A 15,981-nucleotide genomic window follows, 5' to 3' on the forward strand; every position below is an offset into this window, starting at 1 on the left:
TATGAGAGATGTTAGTTACCCTGTTTAAGCTGTGTTTCTATTGGTCTTTATTCTGCAAGACCTCTCCTCTATCTCTTAGCTAAGCTTGATTCTTTCGTCTCTCCTCTCACTTCCTGGCCATTTCTGACCTCTGCCTTATACGGTCATTCAAGGTGCGTCCTTTCCTCAGCCACCTAGAGCTAAACTCAGCTCTGATTGACCTCCCTCTTGCACACACCTCCTCTCCTTACCTGGGTGGGTTCCCGGCAGACCCTTTGTTCTGTTTCAGTCATGCTGTAGCTCTGCTGGAAGTCACCCCTGGCCACACGGTCCATGGCTGCATGTCTCTCTTTAATTAGAGGACCATTCTTTTTCACCCTTGTCCATCTGAACTCATGCAAGAATCATCCTTCTATCTGCTCTGGAACCTGGATCCTTCTGTATCTGCCTTTGCCCCTCCCCTTCCCCCCTGCTCTCCAAGCCTCACCACCCCTGTATCGTACTGGGACAAAGAAGCTGTATCCAAAGGGGATCTGTCCATCCATTCTCTGAGAAATGTGTCTACTGTGAGTACTTGTGTTATATTTACTCAATAAAGCATAATCTGAGAAATTATAAGGATTATCTGCGTGTGCATCAGCATGGGGAGGGGTTTGAACTTCTGGGATTTGGTTATACAAGAGCAGCAAACCTGCTTTTTGTTTTGTTTTGTTTGATGCAGTTTGGTTGAGAAGGCGCCTACTCAACAAATCAAGCCAAAATTATACAAAAAATAATAATAATACTAATGAAAAGCAGGGCTTCACTGAATCTCCTGAATGCCCTCACTGCACACCACTGATCTTCAGCTGGCAATAGCGCTTGGGCCTAAATTACAGGTGTGTATAAATTCTGTTACATCAGCAGGCGCCATGTTATAGCGTTATCCCTGCTGTGTCTAGAATTGTATCTATTTATCAAATGTGTATTCAAGACTTGCAATAATATAGCTTTGGCTGACTGGCAGATTCAAGCGGTTGACAATCTAAAAAAAGAGCCACAATACAGTGGTACCTCGGAATCCGAACGTAATCCGTTCCAGAACCCCGTTCGCGTTCCAAGACAATGTTTCCCATTGAAAAGAATAGAAACCGGATTAAACTCTGCAAGATCGGGACCCCCAGCAGCAGAGGCGGCAAGATCGGCAACGGCAGCTGCAAGTGGTGTTCAGCCCAAAGCTTCCCTCCCAGGCGGAAACAGGAAGCTGCGTCAGAGGGGAAGCTTTGGGCTGAGCACTGCTTGCGGTTCAGATTCCAAAGCAGTGTTTGGATTCTGGGGCAAAAATGAAGAAAAAAAAAAAAGTTAGGATTCTAAATCGTTTGAGTTCTGGGGCGTTCGTATTCCGAGGTACCACTGTATTATCTAGGAAAGAGTAACATTCATTCAAGGTCAGTCTTCACAATCAGGATTCAGAAAAAACCACAGCACAGAGACACTACTGGTATCTCTAATGGATATAGCCCGCCAACACATCAGCAAAGGGAACAGGATACTACTTATCCAACTAGATCTTTCAGCAGCTTTCGACCTAGTGGATCACAACATACTACTCCAGATACTAGACGCCATAGGGATCTCAGGTTTGGTACTCAACTGGTTCCAAGGCTTCCTTAAAACCAGAACTTATAAAGTAAAGACAAAAGACCACATATCTGACCCTTGGTCAAACCCCTGTGGAGTACCGCAAGGATCTCCATTATCACCCATACTTTTCAACCTCTACTTATCCTCACTGGGCACCACTCTAGACTCCCTAAATATAGTCTCATTCAGCTACGCAGACGACATAACAATACTTCTCCCCTTCAATACCCAAGACCCCAATTCATCAGGACGACTGAAAAAAACTCTGGAAACGGTAGAAACATGGATGACCAACCACAAACTGAAACTGAACACGGATAAAACCAAATTCCTGCTGCTAGAAAAAGACAAAGAACCTACCTTAACTGATCTGATGACAAATGCAATCACATACCCAATACAGCCAGCACTCAAAATCCTGGGAGTAACGATAGACAGGAGATGCACAATGCAGACTCATACTAACAAAACCATCCAAAAAGCCTTCTACACCATGCGCAACCTGCGAAAAATAAGAAAATTCTTTGACAAATTACAATACAGGATCTTAGTCCAATCACTTGTACTAGGACTTGTAGACTACTGCAACAGCCTTTATCTACCCTGCCCCGCTTACATGACCAAACAATTACAGACAGTACAGAACACAGCTCTCAGACTTATTTACTCGCTAGGAAAATACGATCACATCACTAATGCCTATCTCGACTCACACTGGCTACCAATACAAGCAAGAACTCAATTCAAACTATACTGTCTATTATTCAAAGCACTAAACGGAACAGCACCTCTCTACCTAAACAGCCGCCTAATCCGAAACCTCTCAACTAGAGTAAGGAGAACCCAGACCCCATTCACCTACCCCTCACTCAAAGGCACAAAACGCAAAAAGCTATATGACAACCTACTTGCTACACAGGCCGCGAAAATTGACCCCATCATATCCAAGCTGCTGACAACAACTACGGACTACAAAGCGTTTCGAAAAGATATAAAAACTATACTATTCAAAAAACACATCCCAATATTATAATCTACCCTCATCTTCTCACCCTTCATAACCTCCTGCAACTCACACCCAACTGCAATTTCGTCCCCATAGGCAACATCTAATCTAGTTGCAACGGGCGATAAGCCAACTCATATCCAGAAACACTGTTCCCCCAAATACCGAAAAATCAGATATAACAACCTAGGAACAGACGATTTTTTGGTAACATAAGATTATGCTTTGTAATATTATGTAATGTAAAATAAGGTTATGCTTTGTAATATAACATAAGGTTATGCTTTGTAATATTATGTAATGTAAGTTATGCAATGTACTGGAATAATAAGGTAAAATAACACAAAGTAACCCTACGTAAAGTCTTGTAAAGTTATGTAAGATAAATTATGTAAGATAAATTATGTAAACTTAATGCAAATTATGCAAGCACGGTAAGGATAATGTAAAGTAACGCAAAGTAACTCCACGTAAAGTTCTGTAAAGTTATGTACGAAAAGTTATGTAAAGTTAGGTATGCAAAGTTTGTAAAGTTATACAAATAATTGTAATGTCATCGCCTGGAAATGACCAGCCATCTTCTAATGTAATCCGCTTAGAACCGCAAGGCACAAGCGGAATAGAAATCACTAATGTAATGTAATGTAATGTAATGTATTATCTAGGAAAGAGTAACATTCATTCAAGGTCAGTCTAACCAGGAATAAGGATAAAGGGCTGGAGAACTGGTGGGGAAGAGGAAGCATTCCGAAATGGTGGAGGGTAGAAGGACATTGGCTGGTGGTCACTGACAGCAAGGAAGTCCTATTGCAAGTCAAATGCCTCTCTGAAAAGGCACGCTTTTACAGCTCTTTTGAATGTTTCACATAACAAATCTGCACAGGGGTAACGAATCCCAGTGGAAGGGGGTTGCAAACTAGAAAGCTTAGCATGTAGCGGATTCTAGTGTGGCGAGTTTGGGATTCAGGAGTAGAAGATAATAGCCATCGATAAAGCGAAGAGAAGGAATCGTGAGGTCTGCCAGATATTGTGGTAAGTCCATTCTAAAGGCCTTAAAGGTAAGGGTCAAGAGCTTTGTTCTATGGGGAGCCAATGATGTTTCTGGATTGGGAAGGGGGGATGCGGTGAAATGGGGGGGTTCCCTTAATAATTTATATTCTGCATATCCTACAATTCTATGCAGATTACAAATTATTCAGGTACTCAAGCATTTCTCCCTATGGGCTCCCTCTCTATCTAATGTACCTGGAGCAAAGGGGATTAAGTGACTTTCCCATGGTCACAAGGAGTAGTGCGGGATTTGAACCCACAATCTCAGGGAGCCAAGGCTGCAGCTCTAAGCACTGTTCCACCCACCACTCATGTGGCATAGCTGTTTTATTTGCATCTCATTAAATAAGCTCGTTCACAGATAACAGAAGCCAATAGCCATAGGAATTATGACTTTCCAAGCAAATGCAATATTTAAAATGATGAAGTAACCCAAAAGAATGATGGAATTAAATCTCTGGGACAGTGAGAAGTCCAGCAGACCATGGTGTGACAGTGTTGACAATGGCTGGTGATGCGGTGGACCAGGGCACTGGCTAAATCCCGAGCCTCTAATAACACTGGCTTACTTTGTATTATATTCAGGCAATCAGGCAGGGAGATGAGGGTTGATTTGAAGAGGTTGCTTTGACTGCCTACAACACAATTCCTCCCCCCTCCCTCTCCCCCTCTCCTCACCCCACTCCACAGTCTAGTCTCTTTCTAGTCTTTGCTCCACCTCCCATGGGTTCAGCATCTTTTCCTCACTACAGTCCTACAAACTTTTAGCAATAGTGATGAAACCAACCAGCCCCTGAGTCTTCATTCCGTCACATCTCTCCCACAGAAAATTGCATCGCATGGCAGAGGGAAGACCCAGGGGCTGGCTAGAGGCAGCCTATCTTCATCATTATTTTTTACCAGCAACCCACTACAAGTTTGCAGGATTATGGAGGAGGAGAGAGGAGAGGGACTGATGCTGAATCCTGCGAGGAGTGGAGGGAGAGAAAGAGAGACTGGACTCAGAGGGGTGGGGAGAAGGCCCACCAGAGGGAGGCAATAGAGACAGATGCCAGACCTGTGGGGAGGGGGGAAAGAGAGAGGGGGGTCAATGGGAGGGAGCACACCAATGTGTAGGGAGGTCACCAACAATGATGGGGGGAGAGCGCCAAATGGCAAATTAACTCTGGGCACCACAGTTCCTTGAGCTAGCTCTGATGGTGGGCAACGTGGCCATGATGTGAAAATACTAGAAGGACTGACCATGTAATAACCATGATGTGACAGTCATGTGACCTTGCTATGACTGCACCGGGAGAAACTACGGTTACAATCTCGAACAAAACTGGAATGGCTTTGTCACACTTCCAAGCGGGGCTGCGGCAATCTGAATGACTAAAGGCCAGACTACACAGGTAATGTTGGCAGTCTGGTAGCTGTGAAGGATTATTGCAAAACTTAATAATAAGATCCTGAAATGGTGCCTGGATGCAGAGAATGACACAGGGGAAAAATTTGTCCCTGTCCCTGCGACCACCATCCCTGTCACCGCCCCGTCCCCATCCCTGCAGCATCAATACAAGCCTCAGTACTGCAATATTTAGCTTATTCCTTCCTTATAAATCAAAATTCTGGCTGCTGAACTAGAGAAAGAGATGTTCAGCTGGTAGGGCTTTGTTTATAAATTTTTATCAACACAACTAATTTACTACTTTATCCTAAAGCAAAAAAAAAAGAAAAAGAAATAGAATTTTTTTTTCTACCTTTGTTGTCTAGTTTCTGCTTTCCTTATCTTCTCATTCAATTCCTTCCATCCACTGTCTCTTCTCTCTGCGTCTTCCATTTGCTCTGTTACTGTGCCTCTCCCTTCACCCCCCACCCCATTGGTCTGGCACCCATCTTCTTCCCTCCGCTCCCCCCATAGTCTGGCATCTCTGTCTTCTTCCCTTCCAGTGTCTTCTCTCCACTCTGTTCCCCATTTCCCTTCATCATCTTCTCCCCACTCTCTGTTCCCCATTTCCCTTTAGCGTCTTCTCCCCACTCAGTCTTCCACATTTCCCATCAGCGTCTGTTCCATTCCTTTCCACTACCATCCTTCCCTCTCACCGCCCCCTTCAGCGTCTGTTCCTTTCTACCACCCTTCAGCACCTCTTGCATGGTGTGACCATCTCCCTCCCTCCCTCATACCTCTGTGCAAGCTGCCAGAGCCTGCAAGCTCGGTCCCCATCCCATCCCCACAAACCATCTCACTTCTGTGTTCCTATATTCCCCATTTCTAATATTTCCCCTATGTATTTGGCATTGCCCCCCTTGTGTCCATATACCATCCCCATGTATGTTCCCTTTATGTCTCTGTCTCTATGCTCCCATGCACATAATTTCTCCTCTGTCCAGATTTCCCCTCTTTTTCTTCCACACCAATGTGTCTCTTCTTTGCAACCCCATCTAGCTTCTTTCCCCCTTTCTTCCCCCCCCTTGCTTCCAGCATCTGGCTCATCTGCCTGTCCTCCCCTTTCTTTCCTGCTGTGGGTTTCTTTCTCTCCCTCTTCATCCCCTTAGCCTAGCATCTCTTTCCCTTTCACTCCCTCCTTCCTAGTGTGAGCCAGGAACATGTGTGATCACAGGTCACGCAGTCCAGTAGCTCCCTCCAGCCCGATCACAGCGTTCTGCCATCTCCTTTTCTCCACCTCACCTTAGGATTCTTCTTCTCCCAGTTGCACGCTTTCAATAAGCCGTGCACGCGCGACTGCTTGAATTGTTGAATCTTTTCCTCTGACGCAACCAGAAACAGGAAGTTGCATCAGAGGAGATGATTCAACAACTCAAGCAGCTGCGCGCACACACGTGCGGCTGGGAGAAAAAGAATTAAAGTCGGGACCTAAGGTAAGGTGGAGGGAGATGGCAGGACGTGGGATGTGGTGATCGGGTGGGGATGCTGGACCGCGCGATCCATGATTGCTTCACTGCGGAGACAAGACCATTCACCGCTCCACAGGGCGGTGAATGGCCTTGTCCCCGTCCCCACAGCGACCACTATTTTTTCTCCCCGTTTCAGTGGGTTACTGCGACTAGCCACGGGTAACAACCACCATGTCACTCTCTACCTGGGTGTCTAAGTAGAATCAAAGTTCACGTTGTAATGGCCTAGCAGTGAAGATGATTCTGGACTTGATTGAGATAGATATGGCGTCAGATGTAGCTAAAGAGATGATAAGTCAGATAAAAGATAGGAGGTGCTAATTTATTTATTGGGATTCACCCAAGGCGGTGTACAACAGGTATTCTTCAGCATAAAACTTGCAACTTTGTTAACAGCAAAACAGTAGTAAAAATCCCCCAAATATAAACATAAATATAATGAATGAGGTAGAGTTAAAATCAGTAAATTGAAAATAATAGGACTAGCATGAACAGTGAAATTCAAATGAGAGGGCTGTAATTCATTCGTTTGTGCCATCGTTGACTAAGGGGCCAGTGGGAGCCTCACTGGGAATGGCTACCCACTGCAGGATTGTGTTGGGAGTGGCTTGAGAATGTGCTGCCTCTGGCTCAGGCCTCAGGATGAGTTGGTCCACTGGGGCTAAGGAGCTGGTGGGTGGGTGGGTGAAGAAGTCGGTTTGTTTGGCCTTCCCAGATATGATCAGTTGGATTGTGAATAACGTTAGAAACGGAATCTTATGACACCACAAATTATTGTGTTTCCCATTAACTTGTACTATTCCATAGGTGATCATTATCAAGCTTCATCTGCCTAGTTCTTTAAATTACCCCTAAAGCAATATAATAATTAAATTGAAAGATATGCGCAAGCCTCTTTCGGTATTCTGCAGATACTGAAGCTCTTGAATATAAGGTACAAACCACCTCGAAATGTGGCATTGCGTTGAGAATCAACATGGGAAATCTGTACAGAGCTGACATGTGAGAATGGGAGGATCACAGGACTGCATGGAACATTAGGATTTCTGCATGGACTCTGCTCTTCAAAGCTCTCTTATTCTGCCCCGCGTGTACAGGGAATAGGATTTAGACAGGATTACCTACTGCGTTGAGTGACTTCCAACGGCTGATGAAGGAATATACCGGCTTCCCTTGTGAATTTTAAAGCACATTCCTTGAAGACATGAGGTCAATATTTGAAGGGTTTAGCCGTGAAAACGTACTGGCTCAGGGTAGCAAAAGCCTGACTTTGCTCTCACTACTGTGCTGTCCTCTTCATGGAAACGGGAGAGCAGGAACTTCCTGTGCAGCCATATTGCACAGAGGAGAGCACAGTGGTGAAAGAAATATGACCTCATCCCTGTTTGAAGGGTTGATGTGGACAGGCAGGGTCAGGGTGCCACAACCCCTTGATCCTATTCTGGTAGTAGGGCTCAGTGCCTAAGTTCAGAGGCATACACATGGGTGATTACAGATGCAGAGTTAGGGTGGAGATGCACTGATTGCTAGCAATGGGAACCTAAATTTGACTTTTAAGTCTAGACAAATGAATAGCTGGGCCTGAGTTTGGGATCTGAAATGCAGGTGGCTTTTCAGAAGAAACCTTAGGGGATAATATTCGTCTTACAGCAGTCAGTGTTTTTAAAGGACACTCACTGCAGGTATTCAGTGCCGGAGGGTACCCAGATAAGCAAGCTGAATACCCCAGTATAAAGTAGCCACTGGCACTTCTCTGAGTACTGCAGTAAGTAGTAACTGGATTCTTTTACATGGTTAGAGGCTCCAGCTAGGCTCCACCTCAGCACTGGAAATTATTGCTTAGCATCTGTCACCGGATAAATAGTTTTAAATATTGGTTCCTTAGTATTCTAAGTAAAGCTGCAAACATTCAGAAGATCATTCTGTTGTCATTAGCAGCCTCAATGGTATTATTCAAGCATAGGAAGAAGTGCTACCTAGTAGAAAATCATAAGCGTTCAAGGCTTCTGCAGATGAGGATGGGGGAAATTTGTCCCCGTGTCAGTCTCTAGACCCGCCTTGAGAACTGTGTTCATTTCTGGATCCTTATCTCAAAAAATCTGTAGGTGGAGTTGAGGTGATCTAGAGAAGGCCATGATTTCAGGCTATCCAGAATGAATATTCATGAGAAGGATCTGCATATAATGGCTGGGTATGTTCCAAGGATCAGATGCCTCATTTGGTAAGTAAGGTCACAGGGTTGCCACCTTGACCCCATGCCATAAAGACCAGGCTAATCCAGTCCTGGTTTTATGTAAATTATGCATGAATTTGTGGTTCAGATTTTTTGGGGGGTGGGGAACTCAATCGTTTACCAAAAATTACCATGCTTGCAACAGAGTGAAGGCAGAACTGGGCTAGTCTGGTCCCTATGCTGTGAAGTCAAGGTGGCAGTTCTAGCCACGATTTAAGGCTGAAGGCTTTTCTTAGGGGGTGGAAGCTACACAGTGCCAGTATCCAAAGAGGTCAGGGAGTGGAGAGGAGGAGAAGATGGCTGGCAATGGGATCAGATGGGGAAGGGGATGTTCCTTGATGGGGTCTGGCTATTGTCATTAGGAATCACTTTCAGAACAAGACCTGCTAGAACGTTTCCCTTCAGGGGCTCACGGGCTGTATCCCATTAGACTGAGCTCACAAAGAATTGTGGAAGAAGAGAGAGGAGAGGGGGAGGCAGCCCAAGGACTTATCATTTCCTCTTCATGTCTCCAAATTCCTGCACATCCAGTCTCCACTGTCCCACCACATCTCTCTCTGAAGAACCATCACACACTGGTCATCACAGAGTGCTGAAGAACTGACTTCAGAAGTTGAAATGATCCCAGAATAAATGCAGATTTTTTTTTTTCTTTGAGGTTCAGATGGAAGACGGGAGCCTTCTTTAATAGAAGGTTAGAACATTTTAGGATTATTCTGATGTCGAGTCAATGAACACTGTCAAACCTACAGGGAATCAGGGTTGGTGGCAATTTAATTATCTCAAAGCTCCAGAATCTCCCCAAAATGACCCAATTATACTGCTTTTTAAATTGGAAGTTTTTGTTTCTCTGGAGCTCAAGCATTCTGGCATGTAACTGTACCCAAACACAGAGGATGATATAGAGCTAACCTCCTGCCAAAACCCATAAATAAAAGCCTCTGTCTGCATATTCCATATCCAGAGCTATGCAAATATTTACAGTTCCCGGCCTATGTAACGGCTAGGCGGGAGCCAACAGGGCCTGCAGCTGCCCCAGAGAGGATCCGATGTCCGAGCTCTCGCCTCTGGAAGCAGGGCCTCATTCCCTTTCACCAAGCATCAGAGGAAGACAGATCTCCGCTTCCATGATACACACCCTGACTCAACCTGTCTGTTGCCATTCACATCTCACGGAAGGCCTTGGACAGGGGACGTGGGGCTAAGAATTATGCAGCCTTTGCTTCTGAGGTCACGGATCTCTCTGATTAGCACTGCTGTCAGAGAGACCTTCTACCAGGATGAGCAAAAGCATCTGTTGCACTACAGAAGTTACAACAAACAGTCCCTCTCTCAAAGAGCATAGACTTGGGATTCGTTGGAATTATGGGCTCCTATCCTGCACATATTTCTTAGAGATAAATTATGCTGAGATTAAGAAATGGGAGCTTTCTTATAAGGACATAAGAATAGCCTCACTGGTTCAGACCACTGGTCCATCAAGCCCAGTAGCCCGTTCCCACGGTGGAAAATCCAGCTCACCAGTAGCTGGCCAAAACCTAAGGAGTAGCAATATTCCATGCTTCTGATCCAGGGCAAGCAGTGGCTTCCCCCATATCTTTCTCAATAACAGACTATGGACTTTTCCTCCAGGAACTTGTCCAAACCTTTCTTAAAACCAGCTACGCTATCCACTCTTACCACATCCTCTGGCAACGCGTTCCAGAGCTTAACTATTCTCTGAGTGAAAAAAAATTTCCTCCTATTGATTTTAAAAGTATTTCCCTGTAACTTCATCGAGTGTCCCCTAGTCTTTGTAATTTTTGATGGAGTGAAAAATCGATCCACTTGTACCTGTTCTACTCCACTCAGGATTTTGTAGACTTCAATCCTATCTCTCCTCAGCCGTCTCTTTTCCAAGCTGAAGAGCCCTAACTGTTTTAGTCTTTCCTCATACGAGAGGAGTTCCATCTCATTTACTATCTTGGTCGCTCTTCTTTGAACCTTTTCTAGCGCCACTATATCTGTACCCTTCTCCTCTACTGCCAACTCCAGACTCTGTCCCTTCTATCTTGCTGCACCGTATGTTTGGAACAGACTGCCTAAGTCAGTATGTCAAGCTCTGTCCCTGTCAGGAAATTGCAGGAGGGACGCAGCAGAGGGAAGATCCAGAGCTAGCCAAAAGCAGCTTACTGGCAAACAAGGTAAGGTTTAGAGGGTCCCGGGGGAAGGCTCACCGGGACTGAGGTCAGGCTCACCGGCCTGTAGTTTCCCGGGTCCCCCCTTGCGCCCTTCTTGAAGATGGGCGTGACATTTGCTATTTTCCAATCCTCCGGGATCTCTCCGGTTTTTAAGGATAGGTTGCATATCTGTCGAAGTGGCTCCGCTATTACGTCTTTTAGTTCCTTGAGTACCCTTGGGTGAATGCCATCCGGACCCGGCGATTTGTCGCTCTTTAGTCTGTCGATCTGCTTGAGTACATCCTCTTGGCTTACCTCTAAAGCTTGTCGATTTAGAGGTAAGCCAAGAGGATGTACTCAAGCAGATCGACAGACTAAAGAGCGACAAATCGCCGGGTCCGGATGGCATTCACCCAAGGGTACTCAAGGAACTAAAAGACGTAATAGCGGAGCCACTTCGACAGATATGCAACCTATCCTTAAAAACCGGAGAGATCCCGGAGGATTGGAAAATAGCAAATGTCACGCCCATCTTCAAGAAGGGCGCAAGGGGGGACTCGGGAAAAATACAGGCTGGTGAGCCTGACCTCAGTCCCGGGAAAGATGATGGAGGCACTGATTAAAGACAGCATCTGTGAGCACATCGAAAAAAATGGGCAGCTAAAACCGAGTCAACATGGCTTCTGTAAGGGTAGGTCATGCCTCACAAACTTATTGTACTTCTTTGAGGGAGTGAACAGCCAGGTGGATAAAGGGGAATCTATAGACATCATTTACCTTGACTTCCAAAAAGCCTTCGACAAGGTGCCACACGAGAGGCTGCTTAAAAAGATATGGAACCACGGGGTACAAGGGGAGGTCCACCGATGGATCAAAAACTGGCTGGCAAACAGGAAGCAGAGGGTTGGCGTAAAGGGCCATTACTCAGACTGGAAAGGGGTCACGAGCGGAGTTCCGCAGGGGTCGGTGCTGGGACCGCTCTTGTTCAATATCTACATAAATGACCTAGAGGCGGGAACTAAGTGTGAAGTCATTAAATTTGCAGATGACACTAAACTATACAGCAGGGCTCAAACCAAGGCAGACTGCGAGGATCTCCAAAAGGATCTAACGCAGCTGGAAAAGTGGGCCGAAAAGTGGCAGATGAGCTTCAACGTGGGGAAATGCAAGGTCATGCACGTGGGGAAAAAGAACCCGATGTTCACATACAAAATGGGGGGAACACCACTAGGGGTTAGTAACCTGGAGAGAGACCTGGGAGTGATGGTAGATGCAACACTGAAGGCATCGGCGCAATGCGCCACAGCCTCCAGGAAAGCAAACAGAATGCTGGGTATAATTAAGAAGGGTATTACGACCAGGACAAAGGAAGTCATCATGCCGCTGTATCGTGCAATGGTACGGCCGCATCTGGAGTACTGTGTCCAGTACTGGTCGCCGTACCTCAAGAAAGACATGGCGGTACTTGAGGGAGTACAAAGAAGGGCAACCAAACTGATAAAGGGAATGGAAAATCTCCCATATACTGACAGATTGAAGCAGTTGGGACTTTTCTCCCTGGAAAAGCGAAGACTTAGAGGAGACATGATAGAAACCTTCAAGATCCTGAAGGGCATAGAAAAAGTAGACAGGGGCAGATTTTTCAAATTAAGGGGCACCACAAGCACAAGGGGGCATTGGGAGAAATTGAAAGGGGACAGGTTTAGAACAAACGCTAGGAAGTTCTTTTTCACTCAGAGGGTAGTGGACACATGGAACGCGCTTCCAGAGGCTGTTGTAGACAAGAAAACATTAAATGGTTTCAAAGAAGGTTTGGATAGATTCCTAGAAGAAAAAGGGATTGGGGGGTATAGATAGGTATAGACCATTGCTCAGGCAATGGGCCTGATGGGCCGCCGCGGGAGCGGACCGCTGAGCAGGATGGACCTATGGTCTGCCTCAGCGGAGGCAACTTCTTATGTTCTTATGTTCTTAAGGCGAGCAAGAGGAGAGGGAGCAATGTTAGACTAAGTATTGGAGAAAGAAGGAGAACATTTTGGTCCAAGAAAGAAGGGGGAGAAAGCTTTGGACCAAGTGAAGTACTTGCAATGAGCCCAGAGGCCTGAGATTTTGGCACCCTGTATCTCCTGCACCCTGGGCCAAAGCCTTACCTGGTCCAATGGTTAAGCTGGCCCTGATTGGCAATAACCAATTATCTCTTGCTGAATATTATCAGAGAGATAGTTATATACGATTTAACCAGTCAGCGGCCATTGTAGACTGGTTAAATTACTCTAAACATTGGGCCCTATCTCCATATATTCCTTTTTGAAAATCAGTGCAACTTCTATGCATACCTGTTACACAAGTTAGGTGACCTGTTTCAAAATTATCCCCAGACTTTTGGAAATGCAAAAAAATAATAGGTAAGTGTAGTTTCTGCCCCAACCGCCTCCCCGATACACATGCACTTAAGCTTCTGTTGACTTCATGGGCATAAGCATACCCTTGAATCTTGTAGGTAATTTTCATAAATTCCATTTTCTTGCATAAAACCCAACTTTCTGTGCAGAAATGCTTTTGAAAATCACCCTCATCAGGCGTAAATTCCAAACAAAATTATCCCAGATAGAGGAAAAGACTCAAAAGCTTGTAAGACACTACAATGCACCAGCAGTGGCCTACAGGCGATGCTAAGGGAAGCAGGGCCATATGCCTAGGGCAGGGGTAGGCAATTCCGGTCCTCGAAAGCCAGAGCCAGGTCAGGTTTTCAGGATATCCACAATAAATATGCATGAGATAGATTTGCATCTCTAGGAGGCAGTGCATGCTAATCCATCTCATACATATTCATGGTGGAGTTCCTGAAAACCTGACCTGGCTCTGGCTCTCGCGGACCGGAATTGCCTACCCCTGGCCTAGGGCCATTGTGGGCACTCATTTGTAATAAGGCACTAGGGATTGTTTTCAAGCAGTGCTTTCCTCACAACTCTCCACATATTAGCTATTCCACGTATCTACTACCATAGGACTTTCAGGGACCCCCTGAAGAAGATTATCTTGTCGAAACACGGACCGTGTTGGGTCCTACGCTTTCAGTGGTCCTTTAGGTTTTCATGTGGATTATTTTATTTTCATGTGGATTGCTTAATTGTACCTTTGGAACTTTGAAATTTTCAATAAAGTCCATCTCAGGAACATCGTCACTCCACAGTGGGTTTTTTTTTTGTTTCACTAGGGTTTGAGGAACTCTTGAGTTTATTAAGACCTCAGAATTAACTTTACCAGATGCTAGAGTTTTCTTTCTAGTGCAAAACATCTCCCTATGATCCAGGGTTCAAGTATATTGTATATCTCAATCTATATATATAAAATCGGAGGTATGTATGTGTGTGTGTATGTGCCGTGATCACGCAAAAACGGCTTGACCGATTTGAACGAAACTTGGTATGCAGATCCCTCACTACCTGGGGTGATATGTTCTGGGGGTCTCGCGGCCCACAACTCTATGTTGCTTGCTCAAGGGTGGGTTCACCCAAGAATTTATATGTTCTTGCTCCTGGAGGTGAAACTAAAACTGTTGTTTATAATCAAGTTTTGCGTTAGTTGTATTGTATTCATTTTGTCAAATATTTCACATTATAATTTGAATATATGTGTGTGTGTGTATGTATGTATGTTCCAGCATAACTCTTCAATGCATGGACAGATTTCAACCAAACTTGACATACACATTACTTACTATCTGAGGACAAACACTGTGGGGGTGGGAAGGGGGGGATATATAAAAATGATTGAAAATGACAGATTTTAGTATCTACCCCATAGTGTTTTTGGGCTCACAGATGAATACTCAGCATAACTCTGAAACGCATGGAGAGATTTCAACCAAACTTGGTACACATATGACTTACTATCTGGGGAAAAATATTGTGCAGGTGGGAGATATGTTAAAATTATCAAAAGCGACAGATATTAATGTCCAACCCATAGTTTTCGGGCTCGCAGAGATGAATACCGACACTCCCGATGCCATTTAAGTCTAAGTTCAGCCCCATAGAGAGGGACATTCCTTTGTGACATATGGAGGGTAGGGGGTTGGGACATGTGGGGGGGGGGGGGTAACGTGGGGGGTGGGACATGTGGGACATAGTGGGGTGGGACATGTAGGGGGTTGGACATTTTGGGATAAATAAATATCCGGGCAACGCCGGGTAATCAGCTAGTATATTATATTAATCTATCTTCACCAAATATCCCAAAATTATAGCTTTTATTTAAAAAAAAAAGAATGAAATTTTCTGAAAATGTGCTCAAAAATCCAAAATTGTATGCAAGTGGCCTGCGCTATCCCCAACACAATCTTTCCTGCATTCTGAAGCCACTGCCGGGAACTGGCTAATTTTTCTATTTAAGCAATAATGGCCATGTGCTCATTTTCCCATTCCCACATGAGCACAGTTCACACGCTAACCACACACTAATTGACTAGCACAGAACATGCCTACTCTCTGCCTCAGCACTAAAATATAAAAACTAATTTGTAGGGTGTGGGTAGCATTCGCCCATGCAAAAACTACCACGGGATATCTGAGCTCACTCTAGGTTTCCATTTTAACCTGTATTAGTGCGAATTGCAGCTTACTGAAAGGGCCCCTAGCCCAGGTTAGGACAGCAAAAAGACTGTCCTTTGTGTCAAGTTAACTGGGCACCAGTATGCATATCGGCCAGTACCACCCATCTTGTCTCCGTCTAATAACTGCACTTGGCCCCTTGGCTATGTTATTTGAATGTTTTGATGTGTGTTTATTAGGTGTTTCATAAGTATTATGTTGACGTTGTATTGAATGTCTTAATTTATTTTTGAAGCTGTTTCATGGTAGTCCTATTATTAAGTTTCAATTTGATGATTTTGAGTTTCCCCTCAAATTCTATATATGGCACCCCAAGCGTCTATGTTGTGCATGCAAAGAAATTGGATGATGAGCTAAAAACCAGTTCCTGATGTCAACTGATACTCGTTAAAATTTGTGCTGCTTCTGGATGTGTGCTAG

This window comes from Geotrypetes seraphini, chromosome 5 (assembly GCF_902459505.1).
Source record: "Geotrypetes seraphini chromosome 5, aGeoSer1.1, whole genome shotgun sequence".
Lineage (NCBI taxonomy): Eukaryota > Metazoa > Chordata > Amphibia > Gymnophiona > Dermophiidae > Geotrypetes > Geotrypetes seraphini.